General features: G+C 49.0%; 1 pseudogene; it reads left to right on the top strand.

The window, feature by feature from the left end:
- Positions 1 to 260: 260 nt before the first annotated feature.
- Positions 261 to 11,401, top strand: LOC136512628 (uncharacterized; annotated as a pseudogene).
- Positions 11,402 to 12,057: the final 656 nt, after the last annotated feature.

A 12,057-nucleotide genomic window follows, 5' to 3' on the forward strand; every position in this document is an offset into this window, starting at 1 on the left:
AATACGTAATAAGCATCATCATTAGATTAATCTTGAAGTTAAATTTTCACAATATTTTTTTTGAGATACAAATGTTAATAAATTAAGTTAAATTTAGGGTTAATTGACTCCTCAAGATTTATATTATTTTTTGGACGACTAAGTATTTTTAGATTTAACATACACTGAAGTTCTCGAATTCGAAGTACTGGAGGACCTAAACGGAAAAAAGGAAGGGACGGCCTGGAGCTGGTAAAAGCCCGTCCTCCCCCGCGGTTTCGGTCACCTCCTCGCTTTCCTTCTTCACTCGGTATCTCACGCAATCAGCGGGGAGGAACCCCAAACCCTAATCCTCTCCATCCGCGCCGCCGGAGGCAGCCGTGTGGGAGCTCGGTTCTCGGGGTTCTGCATCGATCTCTGTTATCTAGGTTTCTCAGATGGGCGATCTCAAGGAGGTTTTCCGCTCCCTCCAAGAACTCTTCCCTCAGGTGCGTACGATCGGTTCTCGTCCGTGTCTCGCGTACAGCCTTTGAGATGTCATGTGTGAAGGGCTGCAAAAGAAGTTTTTTTTTTTCGTGAATGTATTTTTTTGGTAGCTGAGGGTACTAGGGTAGGTGACTAGCCCTAGGAGGCTAGGACACACATGGACTGGGGAAATACCAGTGGGATTAGGAGCTGCTTATCGCGGTGAGATTCGATTCGATGGTTTTGGAGAGATCGGACACGATTATTTGATGATTAGATCAAATTTAGGGGCGTTATCTGTTGGGTTTATGGGCAGCCTGAAATTGCAATGTTTGTGCTGTTCCTGGCTGTTTCCTGAGGTCAAATTTGTCTGATAACTCTTTTCTGCAGGTTGATCATCGTATACTGAAGGCTATCGCAATTGAGCACCGTAAAGATGTTGATTCCGCGGTGGTTACTGTCCTTGATGAAGTCATGCCGTCCATGGCTGGTTCGGCTGGAGCTTTGTCTACCCATCAAGAAGTGTTGCCATCTATGGATGATTCTGTTGGGAATTTGTTTGCTAATTGCAGCACACATGAAGTGGGAAGTTCACCATCTGCTGGTGAGTATGAAAACCAAACTTTTAGCCTTTTGCACCATTTTTTTCTTCTGAGACGACGTTTGGCCCCATTTGCACTCGAGTGTTAAAGCCTTAAAGGTGTTCTGTTAGGACCCCTTAGGATGTTTTTTACATATATAGTGTATTTGTACTGTAAGAGTAAAATAAGATATATTGATGATAGCTTGCATATTCTTGTGCACTGGTAGTATTTCCCTTATATTTTTTTAGTTATTATTACGAGGTTTACAATATGGTTGAAAGGTCCCCAAAAACACATGCTTGAAATTGTGTCATTTGGCTCACTTACTACTATACCAGTGGTGTTTAAACTTATTCAGTGCTCCTGTTACGTTATAGTAATTATTTAAGGCTGTGAGGTTGTACTTTCTTATGTGGGTAAATTTTATCTCTGAACCAGTCCACACTCAAAAGCTTGGTTCAGTTTAGAGATGTTCTGTGCGTAGCCCTTTTTGTTCTTCATTGAACCAAGAATATTTTGTTTTAGATATTGTTGCCATATATCACCATTAACATTTCTTGAATTTGCGAATGGGCCTCTAGCTGAGTTGGTTAGGTGATTCTAGTAGCACTTCTCAGATCTTGGGTTCGACTCCCCGTGGGAGCGAATTTCAGGCTTGGGTTGAATATACTCGGGAGCTCTGTTCCACAGTCTTCACCCCCCGCCCGCCCCCCCCCCCCCCCCCCCCCCCCCCCCCCCCCAAAAAAAAAAGCATTTCTTGAATTTACACTAACTGAGTTGGTTGTTGCCACAAATTAGGACATGATATACGTATTGATGAGGTTGATGTAAGTGTTCAATCTGCGCAACACACTTCTTCTGGGGAGGTCAAAATTGGCAAGCAAGGAAACATAAACAATGAATATGTGGGAAGACTTCCATCAATCGAAGGGGTCAGTGAGCAACTAAATCTACATTCTGATCCTATCCCAAATGGCGGTCAGCATGATTTGATTCCCAACCTTGATGTGCTATCTTCAAATACCAATCCAGAGAAAAAGTTGGCTTACACAGATAATGAAGTTGGATACGGTGGATTGTCAAGTGAATGTTTTTCTCAACCACCGACAGGGGAAGATGGTGGTGATATCCCACAATCCCATGATCAAGATCCTAATAAGATGATTCCAGTTGGGGATTACTTTCCCCAGAACACTTCAATGGAGTTCTTCAGTGGCTATGAGGACATAAATTTTGATGATGACCTTTTGCCTCTTGGTTCTAATGATCAAATATCTTCTGGAATTTTGGGTACTGAAAAAGATTCTTTTGCGCCTGTGCTGGATGTTCCTGGTCAAGATAAAGAAGAATCGTCCGCTGAGACTTCTGGATTTGTAGAACAGGACACCAGCAATGTTGCGGATATGCTTCCTGATCTTAATTTGAATCATTTTGCTTCTACTGCTTCAACTCACTCAAGCCATTCTGTTAGTATTGAGTCTCTTGAGGATTCTGTTGCTGATGCCAGAAGCAATAAGGTAATGTATTATGCTTGCTGTGCACTGGTCTTTTTTATGCATTATGTAAATATTAATTTTCAATTGTACATTTCTCTACCATGTACCTGTCATGTGTGTGTGCCTTGTTGGCATAGATCACCAGATCACAGGTAATTGGAAGTATAACTTGGCCTGTGGCCTTCTATTGAATTGCAAAATACAAGACAGTTGAATTGTACAAGTGGTTCCCCCCCCCATGTGCTCTTATAGGCCAGGGGTTTATCCCAGGGAATATTCTAACTACCTAATGGTAGATGCTTTAGGAAACTTGGCTGCCAAGGTGTTTATCAACTTCACCACCAAGGCAAGCCCTACCAACCACATTAGGACTGAAATGTAAATGCTGGAAAACATGAACACTAGGCTAACTACTGACAATTCTCCCCTTTAGCCTTGTGGTCCTTGGAAGTGATCTGCTTGAGCCCAATTCTTCCCCTCATCTCTTCAAATTTTGATCTTCCAAGAGACTTGGTTAGAATGTCAGCCAGCTGATCAGTGGTGGATATGTGATCAGCCCTGATACTTCCATCTTCCAAGCAGTTTCTAATGAAGTGATGCTTGATTCTGATGTGCTTACTGCGCTCATGAAAGACTGGATTCTTGGCTAGAGCAAGTGCAGACTTGCTATCAACTTTCAGTTCAAACCACTTCCACATTCCTTCCAAGGAGGTCTGCCAGCAACCTGGATAGCCAAATAGCTTGTGTTGCAGCTGTGGTAGTGGCAATGTACTCAGCTTCACAACTAGATAGAGCTACCACCTTCTGCTTCACTGACTGCCAGCACACAAGATTGCTTCCCAGAAAGAACAGGGTGCCACTAGTGCTCTTGCTGGTGTCAATGTCCCCAGCCAAGTCACTGTCGCAGTACCCAACAAACCTTGCTCTCCCTGGAGCCTTAGTGTAGTGCAGGCCAAACTCCAGAGTACCAGCCACATATCTCAGGATGCTTTTGATGGCAGCTTGGTGCTCTGCAGTCGGCCTCTCCATGAATCGACTGACAAAGCCTACTGAGAAGGCTAAGTCAGGTCTTGTGTGGACCAAGTAGCGCAAGCTGCCCACCAATCTTCTGTATTGGGTAGGATCAACTTCTGTAGCCGTGCTCTGCCTGCTCAACCTCAGCCGCTCCTCCATTGGTGTATGGGCGGGGTTGCAGGCATCCATACCTCCTAGCTCAAGGATCCTCTTGGCATAATGGGTTTGCCTCAGAGTGATCCCAGCTGGATCTTGGTGTACTTCGACCCCCAGGTAGAAGGACAGGAGGCCGAGGTCGCTCATGTCGAAAACCTTCTTCATCTGAGCCTTGAAACCTTCTATGGCTTGAGCGCTGGCACCGGTGATGATCAAGTCGTCAACATAGACGCCGATCAGCAGCAGCTCCTCCCCTGTTCCTCGCCTGTACATCGCGGCTTCATGGTCGCTTTGCTGGAAACCCATCTCTTTGAGGGTGGCGTCCAGCTTGGCGTTCCAAGCTCGCGGAGCCTGCCGTAGGCCATACAAAGCCTTGCGCAGACGGTACACCAACTTCTCCTTCCCGGCGACGGTGAAGCCAGATGGCTGCTTCACGTACACCTCCTCCTTGAGGTCGCCGTTGAGGAAGGCCGATTTAACGTCCATGTGGTGGACACGCCATCCTTCTTGGGCCGCCAGCGCGAGGAGGACTCGGACGGATTCCATGCGCGCCACGGGAGCAAACGCGTCGTCAAAGTCGATGCCTTCCTGCTGGACGAAACCCCGCGCCACCAAGCGCGCCTTGTACTTGGTCACCGCGCCCCGCTCGTCCTTCTTGAGCTTGTAGACCCATTTCAGGGTGATGGGCCGGTGACCGGGAGGAAGCTCCACAAGCTCCCACGTGCGGTTCTGCTCAACCGCCTTGATCTCCTGCTCCATGGCGGCCTGCCAGGCAGGATCGTCTTCAGCCTCCGCGAAGTTGGTCGGCTCGCCGGCGTGCGTGAGGTGAAGCTCGGCGAAGAGACGTGAAGCCGGCGGTGGTGTGGGCGCGTCCCCGATGATGTTGGGCATGGTACGGTACCGCAGCTGCTCGCCGTCGTAGAAAGCGTCAAGGCGATCATCGTCGTCCTCGAGCGGTGACGTGAACTCAACTGGGTCCGCCTGCTCGGTCTCCGCTGCTGGTGAAGCAGAGGAGGCCGGTGGATCGTGCTCCCCTGGAGCTGGTGACGGCGTGCGCGGCGGAGCTCCGTCTGCGTCGACTCCCCCAGAACTCGATGTCGAAGTTGCTGGAGGCGGAAGCAGACGTCCCGGCGGCCGAATTGGACCAATCCCAGCCGCGCCCTTCATCAAACACCACGTCGCGGCTCACCTTGACGCGTCCTGTCGCCGGATCGAGGACCCGGTAGGCCTTGGCGCCCTCGGCGTAGCCGATGAAGACCCCAGCCTTGCTGCGGTCGTCGAGCTTGCGCAGCTGCCCGAGCTCCCTTGTGTAGGCGACGCAACCGAATGTACGCAGATAGCTCGCCGCCGGCGCTCGTCCGTGCCAGGCCTCATAGGGGGGTCTTGCCTTGCAAGCTTCTTGTCAGTGCGCAGTTGAGCAGATGCACCGCCGTCGTCACCGCCTCCCCCCCAGAATTTGGCCGGCATGGACCTCTGCTTCAGGAGCGCGCGTGCGGTCGCCACGACCGTCTGATTGCGCCGCTCCACCACACCGTTCTGCTGCGGTGAGTGTGGTGCAGAGTAGTGCCGCTTGACTCCTTCGGCGGCGAAGTACTGCGCCAAGCTCGCCGACGGTGAACTCTCCTCCATTGTCGGTCCGCAGCACCTTGAGCTCACGGCTGGTCTCCTTCTCTGCTTCGGCCTTCACCCGCTTCACGGCATCCGCAGCAGCATCCTTGGTCGGCAGAAGCACCGCCCACATGGAGCGGGTGGCGTCCACCATCAGCAAGAAGTAGCGGCGCCCTCCTGGCGTCGCCGGCGTCACTGGCCCGCACAGGTCGCCGTGGACGAGGTCCAGGGGCGCCTGCGCGCGGTACTTGCGCCTGCTGCGGAAACGGCTTGCGGCGGAGCTTGGTGGTGACGCAGGTGTCGCAGACTTGCTCTGCATGCTTGATCACCGGCATCCCCCTCACCATCTCCTGCTTGCCGAGCTGGTGCAGCGCCTCGAAGCTGAGATGCCCGTAGCGCTCATGCCACCAGTCCACGACTCGTCCTCCTTCCTGGCGGCAAGACACACCGGCTGCGCGGCCTCCAAGTGGCAGGATGTACAGCCGACTGGGCCCCGCAATGTACCTTGGCGAGAAGACGACCACGCCGGTCCCAGATACGGAGCACTCCATGATCAATCTCCACCCTGGAGCCTCCTTCGTCGAGCTGCCCCAAACTCATAATCGAGTTCCGGAGCGCTGGGATGTAGAAGACACCATGGAGGACGCGCTGCTCCCCCGTTCTTGGCCTGGAAGACGATGGAGCCGGTCCACTTGATCTCCACTCGAGACGAGTCGCCGAAACGCACCGCGCCGCGCGCCGTGGTGTCGAGCTCGGCGAAGAGCTCCCGGCGGCCGGTCATGTGATGCGTGGCCCCCGCTGTCGAGGTACCAGCCGTCGAGCGCCTCCCTCGTTGGCGCTGGTGTTGAGGAAGACGCGCGCACGGCCTCGTTGATGTCGAGGGAAGCCGTGGCCTTGGAGCAGACGGCTTCGGCCTTCTCGTCGAGCTCGAGGAAGCCGTGGCGAGGAACAGAGCACCATCATCGTCCTCCGCCTCTGCGACGTGCGCAGCAACCGCCGCGCCCACCACCCACCGCGCCGTCCACCTCGATCACCTCCAACGCGGTTGCCTCCTCCGCCTTGGTTGCCACCGCGCCGCGATCACCTCCACGCGGTTGCCTCCTTCCGCGCTTGGTTGCCACCGCCGCCGCCGCGGTCACACCACACCACGGCGCTGCTGGCGGCAGGTTGCGCGCCCAGTGGCCGCGATCACCACAGTTGAGGCAGGTGTCGTCGTCCGCCCCACGATCGTCGCCACCGCCTCTGTCTCCTCCGCCACGATTTGCCCTTCCCGCGCAGGCTTCTTGCCGCCGTGAGGACGACGTCGCGGTTCCTTGACCTGACGTGGAAGCGGTAGCCTCCTCCTTGGCACGCACTGGTCCCTTGTCCAGCTAGCAGACCGCCGATGGCGGCCGGTTCCGCGGCCAGCGCCTCCATGTCGTCCACCGTCTTCAAACACCCAGACACCTCGATGGTGAGGTCCTGGAAGTCGAGAAGCGTCTCGATGGCGATCCGGAGCCGGGGCGTACTTCGGCGGCACGGCGCGCAGGAGCCTCTCCACCACCGCGCGCTCTTCATCGATGTCGTTGTCGCCGTGGAGGAGCTGCTGCTTCAGGGCCATCAAGCGAAGAGTGAAGTCCTCGATCTGCTCACCTAGACGGAAGGCGAGCTTCTCCCAGTCGCTGCGGAGTCGCTGGAGCGTGGCGCGGCGCACCCGATCGACGCCGATCCGCGCGGCGGCGATGGAGTCCCAGGCCTCCTTGGCCGATCCCTTCTCGGACAGCGGCATCTGCATCTCCTGCGGCACGACCGGCGATGATCGCCTCCACCGTGCGCCTGTCCTCATGGTACGGCAGGTCCTGGTACTCGATCGCGTCCCAGAGTTGCCGCGCCTGGAGCTTCAGCTTCATGATCGAGGCCCACTCATGGTAATTGACTTGGTGAGCATCGGCCAGGTGGAGCTTGAGCCAGAATCCTTGTATACGGTCTGGATCACCGGCGAGCGGCCCCTGGCCCATCCGCGGCGGCGATCCTGATCCCGATTGGGCGGACCGCGTCTGCCTGCGCTCGCGCTCCGGGCTCCATCCGCGGAAGCGGGCGGCGATCGCGTGCGTGGATCCTCCTCTACAAAACTCTCGACGCAGAGCCGCAGCCGTGGCGGCTGCGTTCTGAGCTTGCCTCCGCGGCCCGCTGCGCCTGCGTGGCTGCGGCCTCTGCCGCGGCCAGACGCTGCGCACGCTGTCGGCGGCGGCGGCTGCTGTGCTCTCTCTGCGGAGGTGGCCATGCTCTCCCTTCTCTCAACCCCTGGCTCTGATACCAATTGTTGGCGTAGATCACCAGATACAGGTAATTGGGAAGGATAACTTGGCCTGGGCTTTCTATTGAATTGCAAAATACAAGACAGTTGAATTGTACAAGTGGTACCCCCCCCCCCCCCCCCCCCCCCCCCCCCCCCCCCCCCCCCCCCCCCCCCCCCCCCCCCCCCCCCCCCCCCCCCCCCCCCCCCCCCCCCCCCCCCCCCCCCCCCGTGCTCTTATAGGCCAGGGGTTTATCCCAGGGAATATTCTAACTACCTAATGGTAGATGCTTTAGGAAACTTGGCTGCCAAGGTGTTCATCAACTTCACCACCAGGCAAGCCCTACCAACCACATTAGGACTGAAATGTAAATGCTGGAAAACATGAACACTAGGCTAACTACTGACATGCCCACTAGCACTGGATATTAGTAGAACATTCATTTGGATTGATGGTGACTGCCTCTCTCTTTTTATCTTGTTTGGCCTTCCCTGAGAAATAAAGCGAGTATATTGGACTAAAAAGTTGCATGAATACATGCCTAACCTATTTTTGTTTTTCATGGTTTTTTGTGACAAGTATTTGGGATGAAATTTCACATGCTCAATTTTTCTCAAAAACGCCACATGCTCGTTTTTTACTGAACATGCCATATTCTCAAGTTTTTTACAAGCATAAAAGACCTGTACAGCCACCATATTTACAAGCTGGGGTCATTTTTACGTAGAAGAGGATATTCTACTGTCTTCTTCTGCACTAGGTTTAATAGATAGGTGTATCTGTGTGCAGCAATCAAGGTACGTTGAGATAATCATATTGGATTGTAGTTAATCCATTAGGTGTACTGACCGTCTAGGATGAAAAGGGCACAAGATCACCACCCCTTAGATTGATGAGAGCTACTTGAAGCCATCCTGGACATTAATTAGTATTCTGAGCCCTACCTAATTACATACTCCCTCCATTCCAAATTATAAGACACTTTGGCTTTTCTAGATACATAGCTTATGCACTTAGATATACATTATGTATAGATACATAGTAAAAACAATGTATCTAGTAAAGCCAAAGTATTTTATTTAAGCTGCTGTGGTATATTTTTTCAAAAGATTTATGTCTTGAAGTCGTTTATTTGATTTCCTATTAGGATCTGTTTCTTTGTCATATGAGCCTGAATTTTCTGAATAATGAGGACTGCCAATTATAGTTCCTCATCAAAAATCAAAACTTCTATGCGAGCTATATTTCTTCTTTCACTTTCTGATGCTTTCTCAAGTTTTAAACATCACTTTATATGTACAATGTGTACTCCAATGATTAACTATAATATTGTTGTTGAGGTTGGTGGCTCATTCTTGTGCTTTTGATATAATGCAGAATGATCTGTTACCTTCTCTAGGGTTGGTTACAAAAATGATAGAGGATGTTGAGCTTCTTGAAGAAAGGCTAAAGTAGCCAAGCATGAAGCATGTGTTGCTGGGACAGGCATTCTGACCAAAGTTGAGGAGCTCAGAGAAATGTTAACTCATGCAAAGGAAGCAAATGATATGGTATTTCCCTCTGACCTAATATCTCATCAATCATCATTTTATAAAACCTCTCGATCTGCCTAGGGTCATGGCACAGGATATCTGACAATTTTTCTATCTACAGCATGCTGGCGAGGTTTTTTGGTGAGAAAGCTATTTTAACCACAGAGGCACGTGAGCTTCAATCACGACTTCAGAGGCTTTCAGATGAGAGGAATAAATATCTGGTGATAATTGAAGAGGTATATTGTTTCTTTGGTGCTGGTATCACATTGGAGTTGGCACAATAACTATCTCCTGCATAAACTAAAAATTAGCACTCTCTCTATTCCAAATAATGTCACTTTGACTTTTTTGGTACATCAAATTTGCTATGTCTATGTATTAGATACATAGCAAATTTGATGTACCAAAAAGTCAAAGCGACTTATAATTTGGAACAGAGGGAGTAACCTTTGAAGTTTGTAAAGTGTGATATTGAAGAACTGACACCTTTTAGTTTATATAGTTGCCATGTTTATTCGTGAATTTGGAAAACCTATATTTTTCTACTCTGGTTGAGTTTCATACCAAAACATGGAACTGTTGGTCTGTTCAGTTACACTTTCCTTACTTTTCGTACGCAGAATTGATTCCTTTTATCATTTTTGTTTGATCTGACTTGATTTATACTTTTTTTTGACAATCATCAACACTGAAACCTATAGTGGCCATGTAATTGATTGCATTACATTATAAAAGCTGAATCGATGCTAAATTTGATATTTAAATTTAATTTGTATAGATACGCCAAACTCTTGATGAAAGATTGGCTGCTGCACAGCAAGAAATTGCAGCAGCCGAGAAAGAAAAGATTGAAAAGGAGGCTGCTGCTCAGGCACTACTTGATGAACAGGAAAAAGACGATGAAATTCTATTGTCGAAGAATCAAGAAAGCTGCAGAAAGAAGCTGAGGAGAACCTGAAGGTATTATCTGCTTCCTTTATCCAGTAATGTGGGTTTTAAATTTTGACATTTTATTTTGTTTTTTTCCTTGTTTTATAATCTATAAAACATGCTTCCCCCTGTGTATAATAGATATTGATTTGTTTTATATCTAATAATATACTCCTGTGTATAATGGATGATATACTCCTGAGGTGAGGAGTATAGGCACGTATTATTGTCCACACATTTGTCTTGCAGGCAACATATAATAGGATATATAAATTTGCAGAACAATTTTTTTTTACAACAAACAATTGTTTACTGATGTTTATAATCAAATTGTTTGTACAGTTTGGAAGGAATTCTTGGTTGAGCGGGGCGCCAAATTGTTGATATGCTGCAGTAAGTTGTCATTTCATCTCAGCTACTTCAGTACTATTAAACTGTTCAACACTAGTCCTGTTCAAACTTTGAATTGTTTTATTTTTTATCTTTCAAAGATTCTCATGAGCATACCACTCCACACATTAAGAATAATACCTGTTATAATAGTCATTCAGATAAATGGGAATTGAAGCAAACATTAAAATAATTCTCATTTAACAATACTTATTTATTTAGTGTAATGTCTAACTTGTCAAGCCATGTCTTGTCTGCACTGTACAATAATGTACCACCCTGCCTGCTCAAATGATTTGGAGCTTATGATAGCAGTAGACTATCTTTGAAGTGTTTATGAGCTCTAAATCTGCAACCAACCCTGTGATTCATGTCCTTGACCTCATTGCAGAGGTGAGATGGCTGTGGTCTTTGAGGACGTTTCGTTGCTGAAGCGAGTGGTGGATGAGCACCTATCATTGAGCAAGTTGCAGCGCTCAGCTATGTCGAGCCTCTCTTCTTCACTACATTCTTCTCATCACAAGAGCTGGAGTTCCTCGGATAGGACTACCGAAGCCATCGAGTCTCCAGATAAGTGCACCCTTGTTGAACCTGCAAGCCCAGTGTGCAAAGATCTGGATGGCGACGAGTGCGCTGTGGAAGTGTCAGATGGCAACGACGCTGGTAAAGGCATTTTGAAGCGCGTGAATTCCAAGGAGGATGGGGATGGATGGGAGCTTTGCTGAAAGATGTTCAGGAATAGTGGCGTTGCCAGAGGATGCTGAAGTTGTAGAGAATATGAACTAGCAATAATGATGTATAAACGTTTACTAGTGCGGTGCTAATCTAGTCGATTTCATATGAATCGGGGAACTGTTGTGGACTCACTGGCTCATCGCAGCAGTATGTGAGATGAGTCCAACTGCAGCTTGATGTGGTATATATAAAAGTGAAGATTTCTCCGATACAAATTTTATGTTGTTTTTTAGTTTTGTTCTAAGTTAAATTTCTCCTGACTTTTACTGCGTTTTCTAAAAAAATATCATCATCTATAATACTAAAAATGCACTATCGATACATAAATGGTGGATTTGAAGAATTTAATTTGATTATGTAGATGTTGTATTTCTTTTTATGTGAGGAGTTTGGCGACGCTAATTCGATTCTGCAAAATAAGAACAGATATAGGATAAAGTTAAGAGTGTCTTGTAATTCGAATAAAGTCTTGTCCGCGAGTGTCCATGGAGCTAATACTCTTAGGTCAGTTTGCATGATGAGCTATGAACAAGCATTGATAATGATCTGGTGAGGGCGTTCGTCCATCTGGACGCGCCTCTGCCTCCCTGGGCCTACGGACCAGCTTAGCCTGCCCCCCCCCCCCCCCCCCTGGCAGGCCATCTAAAACTCTTAAGGGATCCAAGAGCCGCGTGAAACATCCTCAATTTTCCACGAAGGGAAAATCCATAGAATGAATTATAATATGATAAAACCAAGAACTGATTCCATCATACTATCATATTTCAGTCGATGTCACAGTCATACATAGTAAGATTACAAGAATACAAGATATTACATCACTGGGGAACACACCTATTATAGAGTTAATCTAGCGGAAGACTATCGAGTGAAGACTCCTCCTTCACGG

Source organism: Miscanthus floridulus, chromosome 16 (genome assembly GCF_019320115.1).
Source record: "Miscanthus floridulus cultivar M001 chromosome 16, ASM1932011v1, whole genome shotgun sequence".
In the NCBI taxonomy this organism is placed as follows: domain Eukaryota; kingdom Viridiplantae; phylum Streptophyta; class Magnoliopsida; order Poales; family Poaceae; genus Miscanthus; species Miscanthus floridulus.